The sequence below is a fragment of the Pieris napi genome, chromosome 16 (assembly GCF_905475465.1).
Source record: "Pieris napi chromosome 16, ilPieNapi1.2, whole genome shotgun sequence".
Classification (NCBI taxonomy): domain Eukaryota; kingdom Metazoa; phylum Arthropoda; class Insecta; order Lepidoptera; family Pieridae; genus Pieris; species Pieris napi.
This window is the reverse complement of record NC_062249.1, coordinates 1,834,735-1,848,861: the sequence shown is the minus strand read 5'-3', so window position 1 is coordinate 1,848,861 and position 14,127 is coordinate 1,834,735. Positions and strand designations below refer to the sequence as shown.

The 14,127-nt window shown below is 33.4% G+C and overlaps 1 protein-coding gene across 3 annotated transcripts in view; it reads left to right on the top strand.

Annotated features, from left to right (window-relative positions):
• The window catches only part of LOC125057600 (probable E3 ubiquitin-protein ligase RNF144A), a 113,787-nt gene that overhangs the window by 60,301 nt on the left and 39,359 nt on the right, over positions 1–14,127 (top strand). The gene's annotated exons all lie outside the window — the stretch shown is intronic.

Sequence of the window (14,127 nt, the reverse complement as noted above, 5' to 3'; positions counted from 1 at the left end):
GACTGGCTTATGAACACACCTAAAGGCCGATTTACATTATCTTAGTGTTTAGGAGAGTGCTTTAGGATAGTACTTTAGTTGAAACATGTAAACGCTTCTTGCTTTAGTAAACGCTACGCTAAAGAACTTGCCTTTCAAGTTGTACTAAAGCACTCTCCTAAACACTAAGATAATGTAAATCGGCCTTTACGCAGAGTTGAAGATGCTCCTGAGATCTAACATGTAGTTACACATTCATACACATTACACTCACTCATGCACTAACGCGTGTGACGTCACGTATGCTTTTTGTTAAAAAAATTAATTGGGAGAATATATATTTTATATTCTAATTGTGATAGAAAAAAAAATTGTTATGGTATTAACTATTAAGGTTATTATGGAAGAGCTGGGAACCCTGACGCAGGTATTTTTTTACTTAAAAGCGTGCCCAAATCTTATAATGAATAAACACATTTTTATTTCAACTTTTAATAAACGACTATTTTGTATAGTTATAAAAAATAATATGTTTACCGTTCATTACTTTTAACGATATTTTAATAAATTTTTATTAAAGAATAACATGTTTTTGTGACTGTATCAATTTCACTGTCATTTGAAGGTTTTATGTAAACGGCCTTCGACAATTTAATTACTATTCAATTAATTTTATTAATGTTGAATTCTGAATAGGTGACTAGGTTTCGTTTGAATTTCATCGGCCTAACATGAAAACGGATCGTGTCGCGTGTTTGTCATTAGACTTTTTGACGTGATAACGTCTTTAAAATCGTTTTAGTCGGGTGACATGTTCAGAAACTTGTGTCACACCAAAATCTCACGAGCGCGATCGCAGGTATCTCGAGCGCTGCCAGTCATTCCGTGAAACTTGTCACCCGAAATCCTCACGAGCGGAGGCTGGCATATTACATCCGAAATTTATCATCAAAAGTGTGAATAAAACGATAGATATAATTTAAAATTTGAAAAAATTGTTATCTTCATTAATTCCTTACTTCCCAAAAACTTATATCACCAATAAGACGTTATCACGTAAACATCTCGATCGTAAACCTACTTTACAAACAACCAATATTTTTTTATGGGCAGGAGGCTCATCTAATGTTAAGTGATACCGCCGCCCATAGACATTGCCAGAAGGTTCGCAAGTGCGTTGCTAGCTTTTGCCTCTTTTCTTCATAAGTATGCGTATAGACGCATACGCATCCATCTCTTCGTAAACATCACCAACTCGTTAAATCTTTCTAATCCGTTCTACCTTTGGCAATTCACAATTGGAATTTTCGAACTGTGGAATCAGATTCCAGTGGTCTTCCCAAGGAGATACAACCTCCAAGTACCGATACACACTTCATGGGTGCTCATGGACTGTCTTATATTATCTAATTTAAGAAATGTATTAAAGAAAAGCTGTGCAATAAGGCTTACTATAAAGTCAACGATTATCTAGTTGATAAAAGGGCCTGGGACTAGTGCTAGACAGGCTACTTCTAATTAATTTGCGATATTTGTTTTAAAATAAGTGTTGTTTGATGATTTGCTATTTTAAAAGAGTACCGAGAGTTTTTTACGCTGGCTTTTTCTCTCGGCCTACACCCTTTGTTTTCTTCGCCGATGAGTAGGGATGCCTACAAATTCAAATTTAATGACGTGGAATAATTGATACATGATTCTTATGTTCCATAATAAACATATTTTATTTTATTACTTACTTAACATATTCACCGTCGATTCACTAATCTTTGATTTCCCCACTTATTTTTAAAACATTAACGTATGTTGTCGCATTCACTACGATAGTTAAATCCGTTAAACATATCATGTTTACTATAAGTAAAATAACAAATCAAGGTTGAAACGCTGAATAAATTATATTTTAAGAAATTTTAATTCAAGGTGAATTTTACAATAGGCAACTGTTAAAATTATATTTTTTGGTGTCGTGAATGTATGTGTGTCGTGTGTATAGGTCACGTTTGTTTATTTGTAAAGTTGCACGGTTTTAATAAACGTATTTTCTGTTATTTTTTATTAATAACAGTATTATTTAATACGTCCGGGTTAAATTAAAAAAATAACAGGTGGTATAAGGGAACGTTCAAGTATTACGTAACGAATTTTTTTCTTTTTGTAAAACGTTACGATGTGTGGCGGGGATTGAATTACGCCGTATTGTTGATATTATTTTCGACTTTCCAGTACCACATAATGGTAAGTTTTAGGTATAAAGCGTCACTAGGTGGTCACGAAACGTTAGTAAAACGTTACTTGGTTACAGAAAAACATTATGGTGCGTTACGCGTTACGTTACGCGTTATTATTAACCCCCCGTTGGTGTCAATAATCTCCAAAAATGACGTGACGTAATACTTGAACGCTCCCTAAGGCAGAGAGTGGCGCGAGGAATGGCGTGATTTGGAAGAGGCCAAAAAAGGGAACACACCTAAAAAGAATGAGACAGAAATATAAATGTGTAAAAATGTCAAATTAATAATAATAATTATTATGTGACCCGGGGTACTATAGTAAGAACTGTATTTCGTGCGGTAACACTGCGACGAGTTTTATTATATCTTTATAGATATATAATTCTACTGTACGAGTATGTCACTGAACTCCTCTTAAACGGCTGGACCGACTTTTAATGTATATATTATATTGTATGAGCAGTGTTGGCCTAGTGGCTTAAGCGTACGACTCTCATCCCTGAGGTCGTAGGTTCGATCTCCGGCTGTGCAACAATAGACTTTATTTCTATGTGCGCGTTTAACAGTCGCTCGAACGGTGAAGGAAAACATCGTGAGGAAACCGACATGTCTTAGGACTTAGACCCTTTTGTTTTTCTGGGAATCGAATGAAGAAAAATTTAATTTTGACGTGATAACGTCTTTAAAATCGTTTTAGTCGGGTGACATGTTCAGAAACTTGTGTCACACCAAAACCTCACGAGCGCGATCGCAGGTATAACGAGAGAGAGACGGACCGATCTCCCGTCTCATCTCGAGCGCTGCCAGTCATTCCGTGAATGTATGAAGAAAAATGTATATCATAGTCGAATAAGTAAACTTGTCATTTTACACCCGAAATTTATCATCAAAAGTGTGAATAAAACGATAGATGTAATTGAAAATTTGAAAAAATTGTTATCTTCATTAATTCCTTACTACCCAAAAACTTATATCACCAATAAGACGTTATCACGTAAACATCTCGATCGTAAACCTACTTTACAAACAACCAATATTTTTTTTACAAAAAAAAGTGAATGGCTTCATCGCCAATTCGACTTGGGGTCCTTCAAGAAAAGAGCGTACCAATTCTTAAAAGCGAGCCTTCTCGCAATGTGAGTGTCCATGGGCGGCGGTATAACTTCAATTGAGCCTCCTGCCCGTTTGCCTCCTGTTAAAAAAAACAATCTAAATGCATGCGTCACTGTTCAGACAATTTCTTTATGATATTAAATCGTAAAACAATGAATTTTATTTATTTTAAGTTAACCTTCACTCTTCCTATATTGACGTCATGTATTAAAAATCCCTTCCGTAATCATGACGCTTTATATTTTAAAATAATGTAATTATTTAAGAAATCTGAAAGTCTATAAAGTTTCCGCTGTAACGGCCTTTTTATAATGTTTAATGCTTATTCAATGTGTTTATTATGGAATTACTAGCTGACCCGGCAAACGTTGTTTTGCCATGTATATTATTTGTAGGAAAAAAAATTTTAGTTCAATAAAAATAACTATCTACTATAATAAAAAATAGGGGATGGTGGTAGAGGGGTTACAATTAAGGGTTGTATGTGTTTTGTATGCTGTACCATAAAAAAATAAAAACAAAAAGTTTTGCCGAAAAAATAAAATACGACTGTGATTACCTATGTCAAAATCTAATACATTTTTGACGTACTGTTAGGATTTTCCCAGTTATTGGATTTAAAAAAAACGATGAGTTCAGGATATAATCCCACGAGAATATAAGTGCGTGCTCCTATTTCACCATGCCTACTGCTGATAGAGGACAAATTTTTGTTTTTCATTTATTTTATTATTATTTATTACTTAAGATGTCATGTGGAACATGGTGTAATGGTTGCAGATCCTTACACACGTTGTATAAAACAAAAACCTTGGCGATTAGAAAGAGTGGCGGAGAGTTTATTGCCAGTTCTTCTCTTCCGTTCTACGCCCTTGATTTAAGAGCTAAGTTTCTGAATCTTTCCCTCAATTCTAAGGATATTGTTGCTATATGCCTAAATATAATTCGAATCATGTTAGGGACACAAGTGTATGCCCATATTTCTGTCTGTTTCATTAATAAAATAATTTATAATAATACTTAATAATCTAAAGAATCTGATCTAAGAAAAATCTAATATAAGAAATATAATTATTTCTTTACATACTAAAACATTGATGTACATCATAAATTCCTTAAAAAATATACCCTACACCAGATATAAATAACCTCCTCCTTTTTTAAAGTCGGTTAAAAATTGTATAACTAAATGTTAATATTGTTTTATTGTGTGTATTAAGAAATTACAAATTTCAGGCCAGATTTAAAAAAAAACATCTGCCTAGGTTGTTCTTTTCTAGTTGCGAGTTTTGCTTTTAGCAATCTAGGCTTAATATTTCACCTAAGGTTTCTTATGTTCAGAGGAGGGGAGATTTGGCTCAGGGAGGTATCATTAAGGTGTTGTTCCAGTTTTCCCCGGGTTCACGGGCCAGGAATTGGGTCGTGTGTAATATTTTGCTATTTATGTTACCTGTATTTTTTTTTTACATTAAACAAACGAAATAAGTCTAATCGTCTCTTTCTGTCAAATGTTTTTACTGTGAGGAAAAGAGACAGGTGTATAGCTGATTGCAAAAAAATGAACAGTGTTGGCCGTAGGTTTGATCCCTGGCTGAGCACCAATAGACTTTCATTATATGCCCATTTAACATTCGCTCGAGAGAAACCGGCTCAGACCCAAACAAGTACAGGAGACTGACCACCTATTAGATTGACAAATGATTATGAGACAGACACAGAAATCTGAGGCCCAGATCTAAAAAGGTTGTAGCGCCACTCATTCCTTTTTATTGCAAAAAAATATTTGTCATTGATTTAGTCTAAAATTATTCAAATTATTAAAGCGACCGAGTCGAGTCTCGCAGGAGCCTGAGCGGAGCAGTCAAGGCCCTTAAGACAAAAAAAATCATTTTACATAAACTATAGATATTTGAGATAACAAGGGCTTTACATAAGGCCGACGATGACGTCATTTATGTATTGTTCAAATTCGATTTCCCAACGCTTGAAGGTTTTAAGTTGTTAGTTTTCTCACTTGATTTTGAAGGTTTCTATTGAAAATACGCGAGGTTTAAATCACCAAGGCTATTTGGAATATTGATTTGACGGTTAATGTTATTTTAATGTTTGCGTTGCATAGTTAAATCATAGTATTTTTTTTGAAGTGAATCTTCTTTAGGCGCATGAGGGTAAAATTTTTGCGGAACGTCACGAAGATGTGCAGCGTTTTTGTCGAAGAAAAGTTAGAGAGCGATTGAGAGAGAGTGAGAAGGGTGAATTACCTTATAGAAATTCTATTTTAAAAATTAAAATTTCTTAAAGAAAATTTATGAAATATTAGTATTTATTATTATATATATGCAAAATAATTTATTGAAATCTCAAACCACGAAAGTCACGTGGTTTTATTATCGAAGAAAAAAGAGTGTGTATGCACTTATATACACGCGTTAGAAGTTATACTTCTTTGGCGTATGGAAAAAAATAACTAAAATGCAGTAGTGAGTAACGATAAATATTAAAATTAATCAATAAAATTATTATAAGTAAATACTATCACCGTCGTATATGAAATTGATTTAATAAAAACACCAAAATAATATTTATTTATTCACACTGTTTAATTGTACTGTTACGAAACACTACGAAATTAGATTTTCATGCCACCTAGAACTAACTTCATTCTGTTAATTTTATGTCACGGTGCGCGCGCATCGTAAAATTTCACACTCATAAATTTTTCATAACGCGCCTAAAGAAGTATAACTTCAAAAAAGAGTATTATTTTTATTAATTTTCGACACTGTTAATAGAAATACTATGTATTATTATTTATTATCAAAAATTATATTTTATTTGACATAGAGGAGTCCATGTTTTCACTCAAACCTCTTAACTATGTAACCTTAAGTCACGTGTAATTCCAATAAAGGTTTTATTTAACTGCCAATTCAACAAATCACATAAACTAAATTGATCTTTACGTAACTCTTGGTTCCGTGCCACAAGCCTAAATAACCGACCTATTTAAGCCATTTCAAATACCTCTTCGGGTCACTTATGCACTACCTGATAATAATCCCAAATTTCTCAGTCACCGTATAGTGTGTTTGTTTGTCTTTGATAGTGATTAGTTTCTCAGTAACAGTTCAATTCAACAGGCCTACAAAAAAAAAAATATGGTGCAGCTCCTTTTGTATATTGTCGATAAAATAGGTAATGTATAGGGTGTCTCAGTAAGAGTGCACTTTTTCATTTTTCAATAAAGACAAGTATTTTATGACAGAGTTCTGATATTTTTATTGTATTGTAAAGAAGACATGTTCCGATTAAGTATGGAATAAAATATCCGGCAAATGACCTCCACGGCTCTGATGACAGGCCATTACAATTTTCATGAAATTTTCCATGATTTTTGCACAGAGATGTGGCTGTATCTCACTGATGACGCGTTGGATTTCCGATTGGATCTCAGGAATGGTTTCGGGTTTATTCGCATATAACTCGAGATTTCACAAAACCCCAAAGAAAAAATCGCACAGCGTTAAATTGCACGATCTTGGTGGCTAGTTGACATCAAAATTTCGTGAGATAATGTGTTCTGTTCATCGGAGAAAAAGACTTTTTTCGAAAAATTGGCATCGACTTCCCTTTGCTCCATTACTCATTGAGCAAATTGCCGGTGCTTTCCTTGGTCTGCTGGTTTGAGCTCCTGAGTTAACTGAATCTTGTACGTATGAAGGTGGAGGTCTTTAGTCAAAATTTGCTGCGTCGAATTGATGTTTTCGGGTATTCGGCGACACTCTCGCAGCAATGTTTTCAAGGGACCGACCGGTACGTTGACGCAAAGGATTCTTATAATCCATAATTGACCCAGTTTCTTCAAATTTTTTTGACCACTCTTCGAATGGTTGACACATTAGGTGTACTTTCTCGGCTGAAAATTTGGTGAAGTTTGCGAGCGTTTTCAGCGCTACTTTTGTGATGAGTTTTCACAATTATAACGAGTTGTTCTTTCAAAAAGTGCTCCATTTTTAATAATCGGAACAAACAGAGGTGACACCTGTCAAATTTCAGAGTTGCCACTTGCAGGAAAACAATAATATTACAATTTTAAAAAGTGCACTCTTACTGAGACACCCTATACAATATATTGGCATACGTCATTTTAACTCATCAGCTCTAGTTTACCCACTTTTTTTATTTTTTTTCCCGCCTTGCTCGTAAATAGTGAAATTACATTCATATCGATAAAGTTTCTATTACTAATTCAATATGACTAGTACGTCCAGATGTTGTGTTAACGATTCTGATACTTTTTGCTATGTTTGTGATCAATACATACTGAAAGATCAGCGTATAACGATGACAAACACTGTGAATCGTTTGTATTTTGCTTATTTCGGTATTGAAATTCAGCACCAATGTAAAGTGTGTGTTAATTACTAGAATGCGAATTTCGTTTCGCCTTAAGAGAGTTTTTAGTACCTACATGCTAAGATATGGAACACTTTGCTATGCATAGAGACTGTTCGCTTTGCCGAAATACTGGTTTTTAGGGTTTTCCGTACATATTATTAGTTCAAGGAATATAAAGAAATTACTCGAATTGTACAAAGTCAAGTCAATAAGTCAAGTTTTGCGCTTAGGGTAATTTTATGCGATTCATTGTTATTAATAGTACAGCAAATTTGATTAAACAGCCTACCATTACTACTATTAATAATTATATGAAACATTTTATACGCGTTACGCCAACAGAATCGCTAATTTGACCTTAAGAGTGACTCCCTTATCTAATAATATTAGATTTGTAATTCGCATGTCGTACTTGTCACAATAATATCTTTAAAAAATATAAATCGTTATATAAAACTTGAAGTATTAAAATACTTGGCTTTGTATAAAAACTCAAACTGAACTCAACTTCGAGAATGGAGTATTTATAGGATTTCCCTGATAATTAAATTCTTTTCTTGTCTGCTAACAATTTTGTTATGAGCTTTTGTAAGGTTTTTATTTCATTTGTTATAGCATATTGCTTTAAATAAATAAGACATTTCCACACCATTACAATTATAAATTTACAAAGAAAATCTATTAGGACAGTAGGCTGATCTGACGTATACTTCTTTATAAATATTAATGACACATGATCTACAAATTAAAAAGATTAACTATGTATTTAAAAAAATATTTTAAAGAATAATGGATAATTAATTTAAATATAACTGGATTATATTATATTTAATTAGAAACTGGTTGGAGTTATCTCAAATATTTGAACTGAATTAATTTTACGGATTCTGACGATTTATTATGTTTGCGAATCTGACCTTTGTTTCAACGTTTCGTGGCTTTAAATTTAGTGTTTTATATAATTTATAATTCTATTAAAGTTAGCGATTTAGTTCTCTCAATGTCCGTAGCGCTGATATCGCTATTGAGAGTTATAGAGCCCGCCTCCGGACTCACAGAAACGAAATATGGAACTATGAATTCCGTATATCAAAATCAAATTAAATTATAATATATATAAATAGAGTTTTTTTTTTAAACTCGCTGTTGGCCGAGAAAATCACTTGTAGACCCTTCTCCTTGACAGCTCAGTTTGGGCTGTTTTGGCGAACGTAATTACAGCTAAAGGACCCTTTTTTTCTTTTTGAAGTGTAACTTCTTTAGGCGCATGAGGGTAAAATTTTAGGGATGAAACGCAATAATAATAAGATTATCGTCACGAAGATGTGCAGCGTTTTTATCGAAGAAAAAGGAGAGAGCGATTGAGACCGATTGAGAGAGAGTGAGAAGGGTGATATTATAGAAATTCTATTTTTAAAATTAAAATTTCGTTAAGAGAATTTATGAAATATTTGTATTTTATATTTTATGCAAAATAATTTATTGAAATCTCAAATGACGAATTGTAAATTAAAATGCCACGTGTTATGTGTGAAATAAATTAAAAAAATATGTATTATTTGTATTAATTTTCGACACTTTTAATATTTTAATGACAATTAAATTTCTAACATATCTTTCTTTCTCCCTCCCTCTAAGTCTCGGAAATCTTAAGTTTTAGATTTGTATAATTAGTTAGCCAAAGAAGTTTCAAGGAAGGTTGGAGTGGTGTCGAAGTAGCGTGTGGACGCCAACTTCATCCATTGGGCTATGGTAGACAGCTCCAGGTCATGGTGGTGGACATTTCTCACTTAGAAGGGACTGAATCGCTAAATCTCGTTACCTTAGTAGTAATAATAATATACGTGTTAACCAGGAGTTTCTGGATTCGCGTACCAAAACAATAATTGTTACCTACAAGTACAAACAGGACATAACAAGATAAATATTGTACCTCATATTTCTTGTTTATAGAAATGTTACTACTCTATTGAAAATGCAAAATTTATTCAAAATTGCGCTTTTCTCTTTAGTTTGTACATTTGCAAAGTTAAAATAATGTATGGAAGTTATGTTAAATTTCTTACGAGAATATATGCAAATGTTACTTTTTATTGGCAAAATGGAAACTGCATGCCTCCATTTGGATACATTTCTTCTATATATACAGTAAAAAGAAAATTTTTATGTTTTTTTTATGTCATCTGATGTTAAGTGATACTGCCGCCCATGGACACTCACATTGCCAGAAGGCTCGCAAGTGCGTTGCCAACCTTTAAGAATTGGTACGCTCTTTTCTTGAAAGACCCTAAGTCGAATTGGTTCGGAAATACTTCAGTGAGCAGCTGTGCAGATAGTGGTGGTGCGCGGCTTAAATTGCATTAAGCAACGCTCAGTTGATGAACGACGGACGTCAAGGTGATACGGATGGTATTTTTTATTCTGCCTTGACGTCCGATGATGAAACTCGGCTGCAGGTCCGTACAACTCCTCTGAACACTCTCCATGGTAAATGCGGTAGAAGATGCAGAGAGACCCCACATCTCTACGCAACGCCAAGGGATCAAGTCGCTCGGAAAGTGACTGGTCGTCGACGATTCGAATCGCTCTTCGTTGAATACGGTCAAGCGAAAGGAGTTGGTACTGATAATTTCATAATTCACTCTTAAAAGATGCCGCGAATTACAAATTGTGACTTAGTATTTCAGCTGTACCACATTCGTAATATATTAAATCATTAATAAGTAAATTAAATTTAACCCAGAAAGAATGTTCTAATCTACAAATAAAATTAAATTGAAATAAATTAAGCAGCTGTAACCACCACCATGCTACAGCGCACATACTATTATTATCCATTGAGAGACAAATCATTGAACACTTCAATCTAGCCTATTAGACTAATGATTCTAACTTTTATAATTAAATCAAATAAACATACCCATTAATTTCTATAACAAGATCCTATTACCTTGACCGACCTAATAAAATGAACATCAGAAATATTTCAAGTTTAAATTTAACAATTAAGTGTTAACGAAGGGTTATTAAACGAGTTAAGTTTCAACAGCTTGAGTGATTGTTGAGATTAAATGTCAAGATAAAAGTTTTCATCATTTCCACGTAAACAAGGCGATAATTATGGAAAATAATTACATCCTATGCAGTGTTGGCCTAGTGGCTTCAGCGTGCGACTCTCATACCTGAGGTCGTAGGTTCGATCCCCGGCTGTGCACCAATGCACTTTCTTTCTATGTGCGCATACATTTGCTCGAACGGTGAAGGAAAATATCGTGAGGAAACCGACATGTCGTAGACCCAAAAAGTCGACGGCGTGTGTCAGGCACAGGAGGCTGATCGCTTACTTGCCTAATAGAAAATGATTATGAAACAGATTCAGAAATCTGAGGCCAAGACCTAAAGAGGTTGTAGCGCCACTGATTTATTAATTACATATTTAAAATTAATATTAAACTATATTTAAACACGAAACTATTTAATACTTTATCGTATTTCTTCTTAATAAAAATATTATATATTTTTTGTTTTGAATTTAAAGTAATATAAATTCAGTATATTTTGTAATAATTTGTTTTCAAGGTTACATACATAAAGCCTACCACGAGTCAAATAATTTTGTCTAAGACATGTTTGTATTGAAATGCGAACTATATAATGTACCTACTTGTATCTTATACGTCAATCCTTTTCAATTTATAATACCTTTATACTAAGTTTATGTAATTAATGCAATACTGTTATATTATATGAAACCACTTGGACAATGAAATGGATTATGGAATGTCATAGATACATTAGTAGGACAAAGTCAATTAATAGTGCACAGTACTTATATTCCATTTTTAAATTATTTGAATCCACTTGGACAATGAAATGGATTATGGTATGTCTTACATACATTATAAGGGCATATTCAATTAATAGTGCACACTGCACAGTACTTATATTCCATTTTTAAATTATTTGAATCCACTTGGACAATGAAATGGATTATGGTATGTCTTACATACATTATAAGGGCATATTCAATTAATAGTGTACAGTACTTATATTCCATTTTTAAATTATTTGAATCCACTTGGACAATGAAATGGATTATGGTATGTCTTACATACATTATAAGGGCATATTCAATTAATAGTGCACAGTACTTATATTCCATTTTTAAATTATTTGAATCCACTTGGACAATGAAATGGATTATGGTATGTCTTACATACATTATAAGGGCATATTCAATTAATAGTGCACAGTACTTATATTCCATTTTTAAATTATTTGAATCCACTTGGACAATGAAATGGATTATGGAATGTTGTACATAGATTAGAAGGACATATTCAATTAATAGAGTACTGCACTTCTATTCCATTAAATATTTCATAAAACGAAAATCTCGTTTGCGAAATCCGCGACCTTTGAGAACATTTAATATAATATTTCATATATTGTGAAAGTGAAAGGACAGATGCTTTTATTATTTAATTTCAATGTCAATTATAATTAATAACAATAGCATATTTACTAGAGCTTACTATTTCTTAATGTTTTAAAATATTGGCGTTAATTAGGTCATTGTTTTACTGAACAAGAGCAGTGATGATTGCTAGGAGCGCGACTTTCAACCCTGAGTTCCTTCGAACCATGTGCACAGCCGTTGGTTGAATTTCTTTCTATGTGCGCATTTAACATTTGCTCGAACGGTGAAGGAATACATTGTGAGAAAACCGGCTTGCCTTAGATCCAAAAAGTCGACGGCGTATGTCAGGCACAGGGGGCTGATCACCTATTTGCCTATTAGATTGACATATGATCACGATATAGAAATCTGAAGCCCTAAACAGTTTATAGCGCCACTGATTTTTTTTTTACCAAGAGTCCCCTCTAGACTAGAGAGATATTAATCTCATGTAGGCTCACGTTGGGTATGTGGGATCTCTCTGCATCTTCTACCGCATTTACCATGGAGAGTGTCCAGAGGAGTTATTCGGACTAATACCTGCAGCTGAGTTTCATCATCGGACGTCAAGGCAGAATACAAAATACTATCCGTATCAACTTAACGTCCGTCGTTCCACAACTGAGCGATTCTTAAGGAAATTTCTGCCACGCACCACCACTATGTGACTGTAGTAGCTGCCCACTGAAGTATTTCCGAACCAATTTGACTTAGGGTCCTACAAGAAAAGAGCGTACCAATTCTTAAAAGGACGGCAGCGCGTTTGCGAGCCTTCTGGCAGTGCGAGTGTCCATGGGCGGCGGTATCACTTAACATCAGGTGAGCCTCTTGCCCGTCTGACTCCTGTAACATTAAGAGAAATAACTTAAACCTGTCACCCTACTCCATTACTTGACTTACTTTCTTGTCTTATAGAAGGTTTTTATTTAGAGAAGAATGAAAAAAATGCGTCATAAATTTATCTTCACTTGCTATGGGGAAGCATAGCAAAATGTTCGATATGTTGGTATGTAGCTAATAAAAAGCTAGGTAAAGTAAAAAATTCACAGGTTTCGCCGGGGTGGTATTAGTACATTTAATACAAGACAAGATTAAGACTGAAACAAAGAAATACAACTACTTTGAGAACAATTACTTGCTTTTACTTAACAAGACCTTCGTTTTTATGTTAAAAACGTAAAATGCCAATTAAAATTCTCGATTGTTATGTACACATACAGGTTCGTGACAATATGTATTGATATAAGATACAATGTATGGATATCTATTACACCGATGCGTTGTATTACGCATCGGTCTAATAGATATCAAAAAACATTAATAGATATCAAAAAATTAATACGTTTATGTAGTATTATTGATGAGAGCTTTGCTTACCTTTGCTGACAAGAGATAGGGGGGGATTAATTACAATAAATCTGCTTACGTAATACTTGAACGGCCCCTTCCACTTTCCAGTCTTGAATATATACTGATCTAGTTAATATATAGGAAATGAATGCTGCCCGTGCTTAATATAAAAGAAACTATCCATGAAGGCTCAACATTTTTGAATGAAACTCTTTTGTCATACAACGTTTAAGAAAATAACAAGAATAAAAATATTAATTGTTTCGACATGAATCAGATTTAAAATACTATACTTTATCATCTTTATTGTTAACGCATTTAGCAATTAACCTGAAAGTCCTGAGTTTAATGGCAACGAAACATTAATTGTTATGGGCGCACTAAGTGTCTTTATATAAAAAAACTTATACTTACTATAAAAACTTATAATTACTCTTTATAAAAAAATAATGTGATAATTAATAATGATTAATAATAATTGATGATGATAATGTTGATCTCCTTTGTTGTTAATAAATTAACAAATATTGACGTAATTAATACAATTATTTAGATTATCAATATATACTAGCTTTTATTAGTAGAAACGAGATTTTG